Source organism: Schistocerca gregaria, chromosome 8, assembly GCF_023897955.1.
Source record: "Schistocerca gregaria isolate iqSchGreg1 chromosome 8, iqSchGreg1.2, whole genome shotgun sequence".
Classification (NCBI taxonomy): Eukaryota; Metazoa; Arthropoda; class Insecta; order Orthoptera; family Acrididae; genus Schistocerca; species Schistocerca gregaria.
The window spans coordinates 14,525,299-14,540,033 of record NC_064927.1 but is presented as its reverse complement, the minus strand read 5'-3'; the positions used below and the strand labels follow the sequence as shown (position 1 = coordinate 14,540,033).

General features: G+C 46.9%; 6 non-coding genes across 6 annotated transcripts; all 6 read left to right on the top strand.

Moving 5' to 3' along the window:
• The first annotated feature begins 1,220 nt into the window (after positions 1 to 1,220).
• Positions 1,221 to 1,293, top strand: Trnak-cuu (transfer RNA lysine (anticodon CUU)). The gene has a single exon. It is a non-coding gene; the product is annotated as a tRNA-Lys (tRNA).
• Positions 1,294 to 2,742: 1,449 nt separating this feature from the next.
• On the top strand, positions 2,743 to 2,815 carry Trnak-cuu (transfer RNA lysine (anticodon CUU)). Its single transcript has one exon. It is a non-coding gene; the product is annotated as a tRNA-Lys (tRNA).
• A 1,449-nt stretch (positions 2,816 to 4,264) lies between these two features.
• Trnak-cuu (transfer RNA lysine (anticodon CUU)) lies at positions 4,265 to 4,337 on the top strand. Its single transcript has one exon. It is a non-coding gene; the product is annotated as a tRNA-Lys (tRNA).
• A 1,449-nt stretch (positions 4,338 to 5,786) lies between these two features.
• On the top strand, positions 5,787 to 5,859 carry Trnak-cuu (transfer RNA lysine (anticodon CUU)). Its single transcript has one exon. It is a non-coding gene; the product is annotated as a tRNA-Lys (tRNA).
• A 1,427-nt stretch (positions 5,860 to 7,286) lies between these two features.
• Positions 7,287 to 7,359, top strand: Trnak-cuu (transfer RNA lysine (anticodon CUU)). Its single transcript has one exon. It is a non-coding gene; the product is annotated as a tRNA-Lys (tRNA).
• Positions 7,360 to 14,142: 6,783 nt separating this feature from the next.
• On the top strand, positions 14,143 to 14,214 carry Trnak-cuu (transfer RNA lysine (anticodon CUU)). The gene has a single exon. It is a non-coding gene; the product is annotated as a tRNA-Lys (tRNA).
• Positions 14,215 to 14,735: the final 521 nt, after the last annotated feature.

The window sequence follows — 14,735 nt, the reverse complement described above, 5'->3', positions numbered from 1 at the left end:
GTCAGATGTGTAGCCAAGCAGTAATGGGTCGCCATAGCTGCAAATATTAGTCGGTAATATGAAGTGTTGTCAGCTGAAGTCTGATGATCCAGACGACCGTAAGGACGAAGTACGCAAAAGTACTGCTAGGCCGCGCCCCTTTAGCTCAGTGGTAGAGCAATGGACTAGTAAACCCAGGGTCGTGAGGTCCATCCTCAAAGGAAGAAGTCGAATTTTGGAAATAATTTGCGCGTCGTGGCCGTATAGCAAACAGTATCTTTGATGACGAACAATTAGCGACATGCCTTTTATTTAGAATTACTCTCAGATGTGATTAAGGCGAATGGCGCAGATAAAGCCTTTGCCAAAGCGGTACAGCATAAGGTGGGACGAGGCAGTCTGAATTACATTTTATAGATGTATTTCTCACATATGTCAGAGCCTCTCGAGGTCGTCGTCGTCGTCGTCGTCGCCGCCGCCGCTTCTGCAGAAGTAGCAAATGGCCACCGTGGCAAATGTGGCGAGGCACGCCCTGCCTTCGATTCCGTATGCACAAAGTGTGTGGTCTCTTTTCCCAGTCTATATTTGGTCGGTCACGTAAGAGGTTGAATGTAACGAATGGGTGGGAAAGAGCAAGGGCAGCGGCTGTGTAGAACGAAAACACAAATTATCAGGGGTGTGAGCGTTTCGAGATGAGTCATATACAAGTTGCACTTGGTCGTCAGTGACTGTGTGGCCTAATGGTTAAGGCGTCGGACTTCGGATCTGAAGATTACAGATTCGAATGCTGTCACGCTCGTGTTTTATCAGTTCTGAAAAAGAAACATACCGTTTTAATGTAGCATTTGAGCAGTACGAAACCGTCTGAATGTTGCTGTTGACCATTTTCTGTTTGGAGATGCTCTATAGCTTGAAACACACACTACAAGACCGGTGTTAACTAGCGAAATGGTCGGCAGAGTGCCGTCACCGCGAGTTTCCACTGGCACTTGCACATCTAAAACAACGTCGGAAAGTAACTCGTTCGCCTTTTGAGTCACATCAAGTATGAGTGTTAATTTTGACGCCACTAGCTCTGCTGGATGTCATGCAATTCCTTTACCTCTCAGAAATGATTATGAAATAAAAGTGAAGTACGTGACGAGTGTGACGTTAGGAAAACTTGGAGAGATTCTGTATGGAACCACCCAACCCAAACGAGTACTGTGTGACGTGCTGCCCGGCAAGTATTCACCGAAGCAGCCCGGCTAGCTAAGTTGGTAGAGCATGAGACTCTTAATCTCACGGTCGTGGGTTCGAGCCCCACGCTGGGCGGAACGGAATTTTGTTCCGCTGCAGATGTAAATTACTGTTTTTCTGATTAACGTGATGTAATGGAAATAGCAACTTTAAACTTTGCCTACGTCTCTGTCAGTCGCAAGGAAACTGTATTTGAATGTGAAGGTGATTTTGTAGACATGTGTGAAAGACATGTTCTGAAATGCAAGTGTTGTTGTTTGGAGAGGACATCGGTTACGTGTCAGATGTGTAGCCAAGCAGTAATGGGTCGCCATAGCTGCAAATATTAGTCGGTAATATGAAGTGTTGTCAGCTGAAGTCTGATGATCCAGACGACCGTAAGGACGAAGTACGCGAAAGTGCCGCTAGGCCGCGCCTCTTTAGCTCAGTGGTATAGCACTGGACTAGTAAACCAAGGGTCATGAGTTCCATCCTCAAAGGAAAAATTCGAATTTTGGAAATCAGTTGCGCGTCGTGGCCGTATAGCAAACAGTATCTGTGATGACGAACAATTAGCGACATGCCTTTTATTAAGAATTACTCTCAGATGTGATTAAGGCGAATGGCGCAGATATAGCCTTTGCCAAAGCGGTACAGCATAAGGTGGGACGAGGCAGTCTGAATTACATTTTAAAGATATATTTCTCACATATGTCAGAGCTTCTCGCGGTCGTCGTCGTCGTCGTCGTCGTCGTCGTCGTCGCCGCCGCCGCCGCTTCTGCAGAAGTAGCAAATGGCCATCGTGGCAAATGCGGCGAGGCACGCCCTGCCTTCGAATCCGTATGCACAAAGTGTGTGGTCTTGTTTCCCAGTCTATATTTGGTCGGTCACGTAAGAGGTTGAATGTAACGAATGGGTGTGAAAGAGCAAGGGCAGCGGATGTGTAGAACGAAAACACAAATTATCAGGGGTGTGAGCGTTTCGAGATGAGTCATATACAAGTTGCACTTGGTCGTCAGTGACTGTGTGGCCTAATGGATAAGGCGTCGGTCTTCGGATCTGAAGATTACAGGTTCGAATGCTGTCACGCTCGTGTTTTATCAGTTCTGAAAAAGAAACATACCGTTTTAATGTAGCATTTGAGCAGTACGAAACCGTCTGAATGTTGCTGTTGACCATTTTCTGCTTGGAGATGCTCTTGAGCTTGAAACACACACTACAAGACCTGTGTTAACTAGCGAAATGGTCGGCAGAGTGCCGACACCGCGAGTTTCCACTGGCACTTGCACATCTAAAACAACGTCGGAAAGTAACTCGTTCGCCTTTTGAGTCACATCAAGTACGAGTGTTAATTTTGACGCCACTAGCTCTGCAGGTTGTCATGCAATTCCTTTACCTCTCAGAAATGATTATGAAATAAAAGTGAAGTACGTGACGAGTGTGACGTTAGGAAAACATTAGGCAGCATGGAGAGATTCTGTATGGGACCACCCAACCCAAACGAGTACTGTGTGACGTGCTTCCCGGCAAGCATTCACCGAAGCAGCCCGGCTAGCTCAGTCGGTAGAGCATGAGACTCTTAATCTCAGGGTCGTGGGTTCGAGCCCCACACTGGGTGGAACAGAATTTTGTTCCGCTGCAGATGTAAATTATTGTTTTTCTGATTAACGTGATGTAATGGAAATAGCAACTTTAAAATTTGCCTACGTCTCTGTCAGTCGCAAGGAAACTGTATTTGAAGGTGAAGGTGATTTTGTAGACATGTGAGAAAGACATGTTCTGAAATGCAAGTGTTGTTGTTTGGAGAGGACATCGGTTACGTGTCAGATGTGTAGCCAAGCAGTAATGGGTCGCCATAGCTGCAAATATTAGTCGGTAATATGAAGTGTAGTCAGCTGAAGTCTGATGATCCAGACGACCGTAAGGACGAAGTACGCAAAAGTACCGCTAGGCCGCGCCCATTTAGCTCAGTGGTAGCGCACTGGACTAGTAAACCAAGGGTCGTGAGTTCCATCCTCAAAGGAAGAAGTCGAATTTTGGAAATCAGTTGCGCGTCGTGGCCGTATAGCTAACAGTATCTGTGATGACGAACAATTAGCGTCATGCCTTTTATTAAGAATTACTCTCAGATGTGATTAAGGCGAATGGCGCAGATATAGCCTTTGCCAAAGCGGTACAGCATAAGGTGGGACGAGGCAGTCTGAATTACATTTTAAAGATATATTTCTCACATATGTCAGAGCTTCTCGCGGTCGTCGTCGTCGTCGTCGTCGTCGTCGTCGTCGTCGCCGCCGCCGCTTCTGCAGAAGTAGCAAATGGCCATCGTGGCAAATGCGGCGAGGCACGCCCTGCCTTCGAATCCGTATGCACAAAGTGTGTGGTCTTGTTTCCCAGTCTATATTTGGTCGGTCACGTAAGAGGTTGAATGTAACGAATGGGTGGGAAAGAGCAAGGGCAGCGGATGTGTAGAACGAAAACACAAATTATCAGGGGTGTGAGCGTTTCGAGATGAGTCATATACAAGTTGCACTTGGTCGTCAGTGACTGTGTGGCCTAATGGATAAGGCGTCGGTCTTCGGATCTGAAGATTACAGGTTCGAATGCTGTCACGCTCGTGTTTTATCAGTTCTGAAAAAGAAACATACCGTTTTAATGTAGCATTTGAGCAGTACGAAACCGTCTGAATGTTGCTGTTGACCATTTTCTGCTTGGAGATGCTCTTGAGCTTGAAACACACACTACAAGACCTGTGTTAACTAGCGAAATGGTCGGCAGAGTGCCGACACCGCGAGTTTCCACTGGCACTTGCACATCTAAAACAACGTCGGAAAGTAACTCGTTCGCCTTTTGAGTCACATCAAGTACGAGTGTTAATTTTGACGCCACTAGCTCTGCAGGTTGTCATGCAATTCCTTTACCTCTCAGAAATGATTATGAAATAAAAGTGAAGTACGTGACGAGTGTGACGTTAGGAAAACATTAGGCAGCATGGAGAGATTCTGTATGGGACCACCCAACCCAAACGAGTACTGTGTGACGTGCTTCCCGGCAAGCATTCACCGAAGCAGCCCGGCTAGCTCAGTCGGTAGAGCATGAGACTCTTAATCTCAGGGTCGTGGGTTCGAGCCCCACACTGGGTGGAACAGAATTTTGTTCCGCTGCAGATGTAAATTATTGTTTTTCTGATTAACGTGATGTAATGGAAATAGCAACTTTAAAATTTGCCTACGTCTCTGTCAGTCGCAAGGAAACTGTATTTGAAGGTGAAGGTGATTTTGTAGACATGTGAGAAAGACATGTTCTGAAATGCAAGTGTTGTTGTTTGGAGAGGACATCGGTTACGTGTCAGATGTGTAGCCAAGCAGTAATGGGTCGCCATAGCTGCAAATATTAGTCGGTAATATGAAGTGTTGTCAGCTGAAGTCTGATGATCCAGACGACCGTAAGGACGAAGTACGCAAAAGTACCGCTAGGCCGCGCCCATTTAGCTCAGTGGTAGCGCACTGGACTAGTAAACCAAGGGTCGTGAGTTCCATCCTCAAAGGAAGAAGTCGAATTTTGGAAATCAGTTGCGCGTCGTGGCCGTATAGCTAACAGTATCTGTGATGACGAACAATTAGCGACATGCCTTTTGTTAAGAATTACTCTCAGATGTGATTAAGGCGAATGGCGCAGATAAAGCCTTTGCCAAAGCGGTACAGCATAAGGTGGGACGAGGCAGTCTGAATTACATTTTAAAGATGTATTTCTCACATATGTCAGAGCTTCTCGCGGTCGTCGTCGTCGTCGTCGTCGTCGTCGTCGTCGTCGCCGCCGCCGCTTCTGCAGAAGTAGCAAATGGCCATCGTGGCAAATGCGGCGAGGCACGCCCTGCCTTCGAATCCGTATGCACAAAGTGTGTGGTCTTGTTTCCCAGTCTATATTTGGTCGGTCACGTAAGAGGTTGAATGTAACGAATGGGTGGGAAAGAGCAAGGGCAGCGGCTGTGTAGAACGAAAACACAAATTATCAGGGGTGTGAGCGTTTCGAGATGAGTCATATACAAGTTGCACTTGGTCGTCAGTGACTGTGTGGCCTAATGGATAAGGCGTCGGACTTCGGATCTGAAGATTACAGGTTCGAATGCTGTCACGCTCGTGTTTTATCAGTTCTGAAAAAGAAACATACCGTTTTAATGTAGCATTTGAGCAGTACGAAACCGTCTGAATGTTGCTGTTGACCATTTTCTGCTTGGAGATGCTCTTGAGCTTGAAACACACACTACAAGACCTGTGTTAACTAGCGAAATGGTCGGCAGAGTGCCGTCACCGCGAGTTTCCACTGGCACTTGCACATCTAAAACAACGTCGGAAAGTAACTCGTTCGCCTTTTGAGTCACATCAAGTATGAGTGTTAATTTTGACGCCACTAGCTCTGCAGGTTGTCATGCAATTCCTTTACCTCTCAGAAATGATTATGAAATAAAAGTGAAGTACGTGACGAGTGTGACGTTAGGAAAACATTAGGCAGCATGGAGAGATTCTGTATGGGACCACCCAACCCAAACGAGTACTGTGTGACGTGCTGCCCGGCAAGTATTCACCGAAGCAGCCCGGCTAGCTCTGTCGGTAGAGCATGAGACTCTTAATCTCAGGGTCATGGGTTCGACCCCCACGCTGGGCGGAACGGAATTTTGTTCCGCTGCAGATGTAAATTACCGTTTTTATGATTAACGTGATGTAATGGAAATAGCAACTTTAAACTTTGCCTACGTCTCTGTCAGTCGCAAGGAAACTGTATTTGAAGGTGAAGGTGATTTTGTAGACATGTGTGAAAGACATGTTCTGAAATGCAAGTGTTGTTGTTTGGAGAGGACATCGGTTACGTGTCAGATGTGTAGCCAAGCAGTAATGGGTCGCCATAGCTGCAAATATTAGTCGGTAATATGAAGTGTTGTCAGCTGAAGTCTGATGATCCAGACGACCGTAAGGACGAAGTACGCAAAAGTACCGCTAGGCCGTGCCCATTTAGCTCTGTGGTAGAGCACTAGACTAGTAAACCAAGGGTCGTGAGTTCCATCCTCAAAGGAAAAAGTCGAATTTTGGAAATCAGTTGCGCGTCGTGGCCGTATAGCTAACAGTATCTGTGATGACTAACAATTAGCGACATGCCTTTTATTAAGAATTACTCTCAGATGTGATTAAGGCGAATGGCGCAGATAAAGCCTTTGCCAAAGCGGTACAGCATAAGGTGGGACGAGGCAGTCTGAATTACATTTTATAGATGTATTTCTCAAATATATGTCAGAGCCTCACGCGGTCGTCCTCGTCGCCGCCGCCGCTTCTGCAGAAGTAGCAAATGGCCATCGTGGCAAATGCGGCGAGGCACGCCCTGCCTTCGATTCCGTATGCACAAAGTGTGTGGTCTTGTTTCCCAGTCTATATTTGGTCGGTCACATAAGAGGTTGAATGTAACGAATGGGTGGGAAAGAACAAGGGCAGCGGCTGTGTAGAACGAAAACACAAATTATCAGTGGTGTGAGCGTTTCGAGATGAGTCATATACAAGTTGCACTTGGTCGTCAGTGACTGTGTGGCCTAATGGATAAGGCGTCGGACTTCGGATCTGAAGATTACAGGTTCGAATGCTGTCACGCTCGTGTTTTATCAGTTCTAAAAAAGAAACATACCGTTTTAATGTAGCATTTGAGCAGTACGAAACCGTCTGAATGTTGCTGTTGACCATTTTCTGCTTGGAGATGCTCTTGAGCTTGAAACACACACTACAAGACCGGTGTTAACTAGCGAAATGGTCGGCAGAGTGCCGTCACCGCGAGTTTCCACTGGCACTTGCACATCTAAAACAACGTCGGAAAGTAACTCGTTCGCCTTTTGAGTCACATCAAGTATGAGTGTTAATTTTGACGCCACTAGCTCTGCAGGTTGTCATGCAATTCCTTTACCTCTCAGAAATGATTATGAAATAAAAGTGAAGTACGTGACGAGTGTGACGTTAGGAAAACATTAGGCAGCATGGAGAGATTCTGTATGGGACCACCCAACCCAAACGAGTACTGTGTGACGTGCTGCCCGGTAAGTATTCACCGAAGCAGCCCGGTTAGCTCAGTCGGTAGAGTATGAGTCTCTTAATCTCAGGGTCGTGGGTTCGAGCCCCACGTTGGGCAGAACGGAATTTTGTTCCGCTGCAGATGTAAATTACCGTTTTTCTGATTAACGTGATGTAATGGAAATAGCAACTTTAAACTTTGCCTACGTCTCTGTCAGTCGCAAGGACGCTGTATTTGAAGGTGAAGGTGATTTTGTAGACATGTGTGAAAGACATGTTCTGAAATGCAAGTGTTGTTGTTTGGAGAGGACATCGGTTACGTGTCAGATGTGTAGCCAAGCAGTAATGGGTCGCCATAGCTGCAAATATTAGTCGGTAATATGAAGTGTTGTCAGCTCAAGTCCTATGATCCAGACGACCGTAAGGACGAAGTACGCAAGAGTACCGCTAGGCCTCTCCTCTTTAGCTCAGTGACAGTTCCGCTTCAGACGCCGTGCAGTGTGGACGTGCCTAGTCTTCCGCTCCGCCGTAGTGTTACGTATAGTGGGATATCGTTTGTTTACGTGTTGTGTTGTACCTTCTGTAAGTTTTTCTCCGTCGTTGTTTCGTTCCTTGTGTTATTTTCTGTGTGTATTTCAGTGTTTTTTGTGTAGCGGTTTAGACCGCGTAGTTTTTGAAAATGTCGTCTCAGGTTATTCCTCGTCAGGCTACAGTTAGTTTTGCTTTCGACAAGTCCACCCGCCATGTGCAACCTAGTTCCCTTGAGATTCATGATTGGTTAGTAGATACATTTGGCATTAATTCGGATCAGGTGCACACTGCTTATTTTGATACAGAACTCTATGTTTTCTTTGTTAAATTTATGGACCCCCTTCAGGTTGATAAAATTATTTCCAAATTTGGTCATCAGGTTCTCTTTCGGCATCGGGATGATTCTGTCAGTACCGTACTGCTTTCAAATGCTTCCATTACGTACACCAGTGTTCGTGTTTACAACCTTCCGCCGGAGGTGGATAATGTGTATCTTAAGGAAGGTTTACTCAAGTATGGTGATGTTAAGAGTATTCGCCTTGAACGCTGGTCCAGCCAACATCGTCTGCAGTGTTACAGTGGCATTCGTTCCGTCGAAATGCACGTGAAGCAGAATATTCCCTCGCACCTGCAGATCGGTGGATATCGTGTCCATGTAACATATAGTGGTCAGGTTGGCACCTGTTTTTTGTGTAATGAGAGTGGCCACGTGCGTACCAACTGTCCGCGGAGGGTTTTTGTGTTAATAAATTCTCTCGAACAGCGTCGCAAGTTAACGGTCGCTGACCTCGTTGCAGGTGGTTCTGCTCTTGGTGTCGAACAGTCCAGTGGTAGTAGCGCCCAGCCGCAGGTTGTGCACGCCCCTCACACAGAATTTCCTCCTTTACGTGCCAAATCTGATGTTGTTCCGTCGGTTCCTCAGGTGGGTGTGCCGCTTTTGAATAATAAACGGCGTCGCGCACAAGATGGAAATAGTACGGATGAGGATCTCCCCGAGATGCCCCAATCCGAGAGACCGACATCCTCCGAGCCACAGAGTAGTGTAGATGCTCCCATTTCCCCAGAAGTAGCTGTTCCGGTAGCGGCTGCTGACGCCCCTCCGGCTTCCGACGCGGCTTCTCTCGAGTCGGCTCGTCGGTCGGACCTGTTGGCGCCGCCTTCCGAACCGACTTCGTTGTCACAACAAGTTGAGCGGCAACAACTTCCTGCTTCGCTGCCCCACACCTCTGCCAGCGGAGCTGCTCCGCTTCCTTCCAACTTAGCAGTTTCTGAGCTTCCTGCTCACGTTTCGCCTCCGTGTAGTCCATGTTTGCCGGAAGCTAATACTGGTGTAGACCAGTCCGTTTCGTCGGATGTTTCCCCCGCGACCCCGGACCCTGACTGTGGACCGGCGCGGGTGTTGTCAGATACAGAACTTGACCCTCCTACGTCATCGGCGGCTGCCGCTTCCTTGCCCGTAAGCCGACGCAAGTTGCGCGTTCAGCCGAACGTCAATGCGGTTCGTAAAAAACCGAAACGTAAGGGATCCGCGGAAGGGGGTAGCAGTCCCCCTCCCTCGGATGCCTCCGTCTCCCCTGCTATGGACTGTGATGTTGATGCGTCGGTGTAGGTGATTTCTTCCCTCGCTTTTCTCTCCATGGTTCAAGCATACACCTTTCTTACCTTAAATGTTAACCGTATTCAGTCCGACGTTCGCATTGCCTCTTTGCGGCAGTTTCTTTACGACTCCTGTGCGGACGTAGTATTTTTGCAGGAAGTATTGTTTTCTGATCTCTCTCTACCTGGATTTCAAACTGTTTTTAATGTCGCACCGGAGAATTCAACAGGAACTGCTCTTTTCTTTCCAGAAGGTATTCCTATTACTGACATTGAATTCCTTGACTCTGGCCGTGGGATTGGTTGTCGTCTTTTTGATCTCCACCTAGTTGTTTTATATGCCCCCTCTGGTTCGGGTCGCACTGTGGCTCGATCGCGCTTTTATAAGGAAGAGCTTATTTATCTTTTGCGCAAGAGTCCTCGGAGTCTCCTGCTCGGAGGCGATTTTAATTGTGTTTTACGCCCTGAAGACCAGTCCCCCAATTTTAATTATTGCCGAGATTTACATGACTTGGTTCGTACGATGCACCTGCGTGATGTTTGGGAACACAAATATCCAACCCTGGTGAAATTTACGTATTTTACCGCGTCCTCATGCAGTAGACTCGACAGATTCTACTTCTCTGATTTTTTATGTGATAACATTCTTTCTGTCGGTGTTATTCCTACTAGTTTTTCTGACCATTGTGCTTTTACTGCAACTGTAAATCTTAGTCACCAACCAGCAAAACTTTATCGTTCCCAGTGGATGTTAAATGTTTCCCACCTTGCCGACAGTGCCATTGATGAAGTTGTAAGTGCCGTGTGGGAGCGATGTCTTCGCTCCGTCCCGCGTTACCCCTCCTTGCTCGTTTGGTGGACTGCGTTTGCCAAGCCCAAGATTCGTCAGACTTTGATTTTTTACTGTGCCGCAAGGGCGCGTGATTTTAAGAACACGTATGAATTTTACTACTCTGTCCTGCGTGAACTGTATGACGCGGTGGGTCCTTCTCCTCTGCGGATCCATGATGTTCGTCGTATTAAAGCCAAGCTCTTAACCCTCAAACGACGACAGTTGGATGGTCTGCGAGTAAAGTCGAAACCTCACTCTCTTGTTGAAGGTGAACTGACTTCTTTGTACCACCTGCTGCGGCATCAGACTCGACGTCATCGCTCCTTCATCTCTTCTCTTATGGTGGATGATGGACGACAGCTTATTGCACAGGAGGATATGACTCGTGCTCTTCATCAGTATTACGCTAGTCTCTATTCTGCCGATGATTCTGGTGCGTCACTTTCTGATGATGTCCTTGAGGATCTTCCTGCGACGATCACGCCTGACGCGAACGGCGACTTTCTCCGGGAGTTGCAGGTAGATGATGTTTTTGATTTTATTGCTCACTCTCCGTCCGGTAAATCGCCGGGTCCAGACGGCCTGCCAAAAGAATTTTATCTCCGTTTTTGGCCTCTTTTGGGTGGCACTTTTACGCAGATTTTATATGAGATTGTCAGGGGGATGGATGTGCCTGCCGATTTTAAAGTAGGTAAAATTGTTTTAATTCCGAAGTCCACTGGTCGTTTATCTACTGCCCATCTTCGTCCGCTCACATTGCTGAACTTTGATTACAAGACAGCTGCTAGAGCACTCAATAGTCGATTGTCTTCACTGCTTCGGGGTGTGATTGATGCACATCAATGTTGTTTTCCTGGTAGATCTATTCTGACCCCAGTAGCCGAATATCGGGATGTTGTCTCGGTTGCGGCGGTTACAAACGTTCATTGAGCCTTTGTTTTCCTCGACTTTTATAAGGCTTTTGATCACGTCAGTCATGTGTTTTTAGATCATGTTTTAGATACAATAGGTTTTAACGCTTCATCACGTGGTGTTCTTGGTAATTTGTATAGGGGAATAACTGCTCGGGTGTCAGTCAATGGGCAGCTGACGCCGCCCTTTGCTATCCGCCGAGGAGTACCTCAGGGTAGTCCGCTCTCTATGTCGCTATTCATATTGTCCCTGGAACCGCTGCTTCGGACTCTTGCTTTCAAGCTTCAGGGTATGACCCTCTCTGGTGGGAAGCTCACTGTTAAGGCGTACGCGGACGATGTCGTTGTTCTCCTCCGTCAACGTGATGATATCACATTGTTGAAAGGGGCAGTCGATGCATACTGTTGTGTCTCTGGAGCGCGTCTTAATCAGGGTAAGTGTAAGTTCCTTGATATTCGAGGGTTTCGCGATGCTGATGTTCCTTGGGCCACTTTTGTCGATCGCCATACGTCATTGGGGATTACCATTGATCGGTGTCCTATAAAAATGGCAGCTCTTAATTGGAAATCTGTCACCGAGAAGATACAGGGGGCTCTGATGGTCCATGAGCAGCGCTCTGCTACCATTTTGCAAAAAATCAGAATTTTAGACACATACGTGTTATGTAAAGCCTATTATGTTGCTCAACTGTTCCCCCTTCCCATTATGGTGGCGAAACGGTTGCGCCAATTGTCTAGCAGGTTTATATGGAAGGGTCATCTATTCAAGTTGCGTTACGAGGTTATGACGAAACCGCGTATCTCCGGAGGCTTGGGCCTCACTGACATTACTCGCAAGGCATCTGCCTTGTACGTCCGCCGTACGACTCTAATTGTTACGCAAGAAGTGACTTCAATTACATCCAGACTTTTCACTGTTGTGCGTCCGAAGAGCCTTGCTCCACCTGTCGCCGTCGGTCGCCTCAATTTTAAGTTGAAACACGTCCGGGAATTTTATATTGCGGTTAGTTACCTCGGTGACGTCTTCTTGCGACGACCGGTGCCAACGACCAAGAGCTTGATTGCCCGTTGGGAGGGGCTGGCCGGTCCCAATCCAATCGAACTGGCGTCTCCATCAGTGTCCTGGAAGAGCCTCTGGAAGAATGTTAGTCTGCCGATCCACACTATGGCTGTGGCGTCCACGTGGTGTAGGGTAGTTAATGGTTTGGTCCCCACCAACGTACGACTGCACCGTATTGGTCTTTCTGACACGGACAACTGCACTCGGTGTGGTCTCCTGGACACACTTGAGCATCGATCCACCTGCAGTGGGCACCTTGCTAATTGGATTTGGCTCAGGAAACAACTGGCTTTTGTCACTAGGACTGCCGAAACCGCTTATACCATTGACGTCATCGTACGGCCCGATTCTTCCTTTTATCCGCGAACGAAGCTCAATACCGTTATGTGGTTGCTTGGACACTTCGTACATTTTGTTATTAGTTGTCATGAAGAGGATGAACACCTAACGTTTCGACAGTACATTCTTACTGCTTACTGGAACCGATTGCGCATGCCAGGACTCCGTGAAGATTTTGCAAATATGCTTAGCCTGACATTTGAAAGGGAGGGTGTTGGCTAAGGTCGCCTGTGTTAGCCGATTTCCTATATACTGTTTCTGGATTTGCCACCTTTCTGTAAACTACTTTTCTAAACCTGGACTGAAGTTTTCGTGGATTTTTAGGACGAACAAGAAAAACAAACGTGAGACCAAGAACCGAGATGTAGGGGAAAGTACGACGCCGTAGTATTGTCACCCCTAAATTTTAAACAATGGCATATCAAGTAATACAAAAAAAAAGAAAGGAAAAATAATATGAAACAACAAGAAAAAGATGTTAACAAAAAAAACAAAAAGTGGTAGAGCACTGGTGTACTAGACCAGGGGTCCTAAAAGAAATAAAAAGCTAAAACTAAAAAAAAAAAATGTGGTAGAGCACTGGTCTAGTAAAACAGAGGTCGTGAGTTCTCACACTCAGAGGAGGAAGACGAATTTTGGAAATCAGTTGCGCGTCGTGGCCGTATAGCTAACAGTATCTGTGATGACGAACAATTAGCGACATGCCATTTATTAAGAATCACTCTCAGATGTGATTAAGGCGAATGGCGCAGATAAAGCCTTTGCCAAAGCGGTACAGCATAAGGTGGGACAAGGCAGTCTGAATTACATTTTATAGATGTGTGAGAGCCTCTCGCGGTCGTCGTCGTCGTCGCCGCCGCCGCTTCTGCAGAAGTAGCAAATGGCCATCGTGGCAAATGCGGCGAGGCACGCCCTGCCTTCGATTCCGTATGCACAAAGTGTGTGGTCTTGTTTCCCAGTCTATATTTGGTCGGTCACGTAAGAGGTTGAATGTAACGAATGGGTGGGAAAGAGCAAGGGCAGCGGCTGTGTAGAACGAAAACACAAATTATCGGGGGTGTGAGCGTTTCGAGATGAGTCATATACAAGTTGCACTTGGTTGTCAGTGACTGAGTGGCCTAATGGATAAGGCGTCGGACTTCGGATCTGAAGATTACAGGTTCGAATGCTGTCACGCTCGTGTTTTATCAGTTCTGAAAAAGGAACATACCGTTTTAATGTAGCATTTGAGCAGTACGAAACCGTCTGAATGTTGCTGTTGACCATTTTCTGCTTGGAGATGCTCTTGAGCTTGAAACACACACTACAAGACCGGTGTTAACTAGCGAAATGGTCGGCAGAGTGCCGTCACCGCGAGTTTCCACTGGCACTTGCACATCTAAAACAACGTCGGAAAGTAACTCGTTCGCCTTTTGAGTCACATCAAGTATGAGTGTTAATTTTGACGCCACTAGCTCTGCAGGTTGTCATGCAATTCCTTTACCTCTCAGAAATGATTATGAAATAAAAGTGAAGTACGTGACGAGTGTGACGTTAGGAAAACATTAGGCAGCATGGAGAGATTCTGTATGGGACCACCCAACCCAAACGAGTACTGTGTGACGTGCTGCCCGGCAAGTATTCACCGAAGCAGCCCTGCTAGCTCAGTCGGTAGAGCATGAGACTCTTAATCTCAGGGTCGTGGGTTCGGCCCCACGCTGGGCGGAACGAAATTTTGTTCCGCTGCAGATGTAAATTACCGTTTTTCTGATTAACGTGATGTAATGGAAATAGCAACTTTAAACTTTGCCTACGTCTCTGTCAGTCGCAAGGAAACTGTATTTGAAGGTGAAGGTGATTTTGTAGACATGTGTGAAAGACATGTTCTGAAATGCAAGTGTTGTTGTTTGGAGAGGACATCGGTTACATGTCAGATGTGTAGCCAAGCAGAAATGGGTCGCCATAGCTGCAAATATTAGTCGGTAATATGAAGTGTTGACAGCTGAAGTCTGATGATCCACACGACCGTAAGGACGAAGTACGCAAAAGTACCGCTATGCCGCGCTCCTTTTGCTCAGTGGTAGAGCACTGGACTAGTAAACCAGGGTTCGTGAGTTCCATCCTCAAAGGAAGAAGTCGAATTTTGGAAATCAGTTGCGCGTCGTGGCCGTATAGCATACAGTATCTGTGATGACGAACAATTAGCGGCATGCCTTTTATTAAGAATTACTCTCAGATGTGATTAA